Raw genomic sequence first — 5,000 nt, 5'->3', positions numbered from 1 at the left:
TGACACCAGAAGGCCAATAGTGGTTGTTCTCCTTAACCCATACAATGTCAGCCAATTAAGAGAGTGAATGATGAGGTATACATCCTGTTTTGAAATTAAGATAGATAGTAAGATGACTTTGAATTGCTCATTATGATACTACATAGGTGTACATATTAAATTGAGCCTTGTCACTAATTATAAAACTACTATGATAAATTCCCTAAGACAAACCTCCTCAAAAGCAGGAAATAAGGTAGACTAAAAAGCAATTATTGCAAGTGACCTATAGCATTATCGTTAAAGTGCTACTGTGATCGAATTTTTATCCCTCGAGTTTTTGGGTTTATCATATAGAATTCCAGGAAAGATAACAAACGCCGTTAACTGCTTGGAAATATCTGCACTGGTTCCGGAGATATTTAACTTTGAAAAATGAGTAAAATCTGCAAATGAGACGGTTGATGACATCACTCATTCAACCCAGTATAAAATCAAGAATATAAATAGAGCTATCTCGGTCAACTTGCAGCAGAGACCATTGAAACTTGGTAGGCTAATCTTCCATGCTAAAATACGCTCATTTATCGTAACCTAAGAGTTTCACTTCCAATAATTATTCGAGTTTACTCCAAATTTTGTTCCTATTTTGAATTGAAAGCATCTCTGATGACCCCACATGTATACTTTCTTTTCTGTGCAAGCATCATCAGTGAAGACATGTTTACCTTTTGATTAGTCAATGTTTTGGTTGTTTTTGGTTAACTCTCTTTGTCAATTTTATTACATAATAATCATTTCCTTGATTGGTCAAACTTGTTTTTGTTAAACATGCCTTCACAGTACTGTAGGTCTGTAAAGAAGAATAAACTGTCCTGTTCAATTACATAATTAAAACTTTATCTACAGTTGCTGGAATGTGCTTGAAAAAATTTTTTTATAGTTGGCAATGGCCTTGATATTGGTTTGGTAGCTAACGTATATTTATAAATAAATAATTATGCATGGTTTTGTCCCCTAACTTATTTATTAAATATGTAATTAGTCATCTTAATAGAAGCAAAATAGTTGAAATCCTAGTTAACTGTTATGGTATTGCCTCCACTCTGTGAAATCACAACATTTGATTGCGTAAATGTTGGTGTTGTTTGTGGCCTAATTTGTCTTCTCACATGCATTGAACCTGGTGAAAATGTTTCAGTTAATTACTGAATCATGGCTAGGTATAGCATGCAATAAATCAATACCTAAAAGAAGTCATATGCGAAGCATTATAAGAGAGCATACCATTCAAAAGTTCAGTCCAGTAATTAACCACTGGCATCTATAATAAGTCATTTACTGTTCATAAATAATTTGGCTTTTGCTTATAATTTGTCATTGTTAGTAATTTTATGAGCTGTTAATTTACCTTTGTTCCATTGTGTAAACATTTATTCTTCTTTTTGGTTCTTAGACAGCTCACCTCACTCTGAGATGTGTATATAATTAATTTTTAGGGGTTTTTCAAATTGGTAAAATTGATTTTGTCTAATAAGACTTACATGTATTGTAATCACAAAATGTAGGAGTCGGACTCTATTTGAAACAGAGACTGAAATGAAATTATTGGAAACAACCTGTTTTGATTTCATTCTAAGAGAGAAAATTTGAGCACTACATTCATGACATGGCATGCAAAGTTTTTGTGCATTTCACTTTGCTTACCATCATCACTTTCAGGTATTGTGATAAGACTCGTGTCTGCACCTCAAAATGCAATGTAATGAAAAGAATAATAACCCAATTTTAAAGCTATTTTTGGTTACATTTAGCAATGTAATCTGCCTTTAGAAGGAAATGAAACCTCAACATTTTCTTGGTGAATCAACTAACTAATGGGGTTTGCAACTGCCAACACAGAAATGCCTTTTAAGTGCCTTTTTTGAATTGCTTTTATTGTATATAGTGAGTTTTACAAATTTTAAAAAGGGTGCCTTCTCAAATTTTCTCACCCTCGCCAACAGCTTGACAGATGAATCACAGGAGACAAGACACCTTTTACACAAAATCAAACAGAATTTCAGTGCCACAGATTAGAACATTTTCAATTGACAACGATCGTTACCGGTATTATTTTGCTTGACAAGTTAAGTCATTCAAGGTATTCTGATGTAGTATTTATAAGCATGAAAAAGACTGTTTCATCTGGAACACCCAAGCAAAAAGGGATTTGACAATACAAAGCTCAGCAAGCTGTTTTTGACAAAATTCAAGGTGTTTGGATACCCAACAGAACACTGTCTTGATTGTTTGACATACATTGTACATCTTCTCAATCAAAACAAAAACTAAGGAGTAAACGAAGAAATAAAATCCAAAAATATATATTCTAATTAATACCACTTATCCAAACCTCCTTCATGGTTATGACTTTCTTTGTTTTAACTTCATTGATCAACTATTAATGTTAGTAGTGATAATTATCATCTTACAATGCCTTCTTACAGCTTAATTTCAAATATGTATTGACTCAATGCTTATTATTTTTCTTTTGCAGTTTTAACACAAGAAGTCTTAAAAGGGGACTTACCATCACTGTTACCCGGTGCTAGTGCTGAAAGATATCTTCTTGTTTCACCTAAGGATAAGATTGAATGCTTGGAGAAATGTTTTATTCATTAGTACGACCCACTGGGACTCCCATATAAGAAGGAGAGGGATGCTCATCGGAAATTTTAAATTAACCCCCTAAAGGAGACCAATCTAGGCGTGGCCCAGGCTTTTTTTGACCCCTAAAGTAAACACATGTATACACTTTCATATTTCTTCGTGCGCAACCCTAAAGGAGACCTTAATTCATGGCTACATATGATGGCATTTTGCCCAGAACACCCTAAGTGAGACCAAAAGCCGAAATTTACACCCCTAAGCGAGGCTCTACAAGAATCAGATTGGAAGAAGTCTATTGTTGTGCACAATTCGTGTTACATTATCATTTCTGGAATAGAGCTTGAAGACATGATTAGTAATTTTGGTGAGCTAAATGGGAAAAGTTGGGCAATAGGAGATGTGCACCATCAGTTATATATTTGTAAAGAGAGTGTTGCTGGTGTTTACCAAAGCCATTTTTCAAGTGACATGAAGTATCATTTCTGCGAATCCTAACACTATGTTTGAACTAATACTTTGTTTCATAATAAACCCTTATGTCTGCAGTAATACAGTATCCAAACTATTAATTGTGTAGTTCACTTTTTCTTTAATTCAGTTTTGTGTTTGGTACTTTGATGTTTGTCCTAATTTATTTCTTCAGTATCACTCCTAAGTTTCAGGTAAGTGTTGTATTGCATTATAGAACCTAATCAAATCTTGATTAAGATAGCACCTTCTTTGGCAAGATAAAGCGGAGGTAATGTCTAAGGTCTATACGTGCAAGGGTGTATTATGCCGAGTACGTTTCATTTTTGCTAGGGTATGGTACTTCCTATACCACCTTAAAAAAAACATTAACCTTAGGAACGAATACGTATATTAAGTGTAATTCAGTTGCATTTGTCTTCCTCCTGCCAGGGTGATAAGAATAGGCACGCAATGTGTACATGTGGTAGTGCAATAACACAGCACTGTATCATGTCCACTGACCTGCATTTTGTCTTTCAAGAGATTCAAGTTATCTTTGCGTAATATGTAGCTCTAACAGTACACGTTGTTATATAGCACGATGTTGTTTTGGTAACATATTACATTATTGTGTCCTGATAGATGTCTTAGGTAAATAGCCCACTGAGAAGACATGTGGTTACTAGTAAAATACTGGATCCCAGAAAGATTGATTAGAAGAAAATAAAAGAGAATCGAGAACGTTGGCTCCGAGGCTGACATGTTGATCATTTTCAAGTTCCCTTACAACTTCTTTTTCACCACAAGTTTGAGCGTGCACTCCTGAGCCTCTGACACCACAAGTTCACCACAACTTTGAGGGTGCACTCTGAGCCTCTGACAGCTTTATAAGACAAATGTTCACTGAGGTTAAGCCCTGTCGGGTGGGGTTAGCATTTGGATGGGTGACCTCAAAATATAGGACTTGCCATCGGAAACAGGACCGAATTCAAATTCCATTTTAACACTAAAAAATGCAAACTAAGCAAGGTACAGATTTTGTTAGCCTGCTTTATGCAAAACAAATATTGATGCAAAAGTAAATAAATATTGAAACAGTTTTTATGAAGACGAGAAGTTTTCAGGAAATGTCGATCGAGAATAAAATATTTTGCCATCTGCAGCAACAAAATTTGCAACATGAAAACAACTTAAATTTTGAACCGACAATATAAAAAGTTACCATCAGTGAACAACATTTTGGGAGATTTTTGCTACGTTCAATTTTTCTATTGTACTTTTGGCTGCACAAGTAAATCGCAAAATCAAAAGTGACATCCAATTCAGTGGGCGCCGTGATCAAGTTACCTCGCATGTTTACTCGCAAAACAAAGAATACATCAGTGTCAAAATGATGGCAACATGCCGGGTTTTTGTTTTTGTTAGTTTGCTTCTTTTTCTTTCAAGTGTTTCAAAGATTGACAAGAAATGTGCAAATTCAACACAAAGATCACAATGTTGTTAACCATTGTTCTGCAAAGTCAAAATTTACTCTCCTAGTCGAGGTTATTTATCACCAGGCAATTCCATCATTTTGGAAATAACAGCTGATTTATTATTCAACAGCATCACAAATTTATGCCGATTTTGGAGCTCTTTTTGTTGAAACTCCAGCTCGCTTCCAGCAGACCTGTTTATGTTTGTGAGTAATGCATGCATTACGGGCCTACTTGCTACCACAGTCTTACAATCACTCACTCTTGGACGTGTATCCAATGTCAAAAGGATAGCATGTGGGCCATCATTCCCAGCATCGGTTCTGAAGAAGACTGTGCGCTTGATGGTGGTTGTGAAAGTGGTCACTGTAATGTTGCAGAAATGTGGTGAGCTGAGGGTGACAGTGGAGTAGATGTGGACAAGGAAGACGTTCTGGATGAAGC

General features: G+C 35.4%; 1 protein-coding gene across 1 annotated transcript in view; it reads right to left on the bottom strand.

Annotated features, from left to right (window-relative positions):
• Nucleotides 1-4,858, bottom strand: part of LOC137991922 (mucin-13-like) — a 25,851-nt gene extending 20,993 nt beyond the window's left edge. Inside the window, exons 1-3 of the mRNA XM_068836945.1 lie at nucleotides 4,819-4,858; nucleotides 2,552-2,599; nucleotides 1,974-2,016 (exon numbers count right to left, since the gene is read on the bottom strand). The gene's annotated coding sequence lies outside the window, so the exon portion shown is untranslated. The remainder of the gene's footprint in view (nucleotides 1-1,973; nucleotides 2,017-2,551; nucleotides 2,600-4,818) is intronic.
• Nucleotides 4,859-5,000: the final 142 nt, after the last annotated feature.

The sequence above is a fragment of the Montipora foliosa genome, chromosome 2, assembly GCF_036669935.1.
Source record: "Montipora foliosa isolate CH-2021 chromosome 2, ASM3666993v2, whole genome shotgun sequence".
In the NCBI taxonomy this organism is placed as follows: Eukaryota; Metazoa; Cnidaria; class Anthozoa; order Scleractinia; family Acroporidae; genus Montipora; species Montipora foliosa.
Note: the sequence above shows the minus strand (reverse complement) of the source record. Positions and strands in the feature narration are given on the sequence as shown.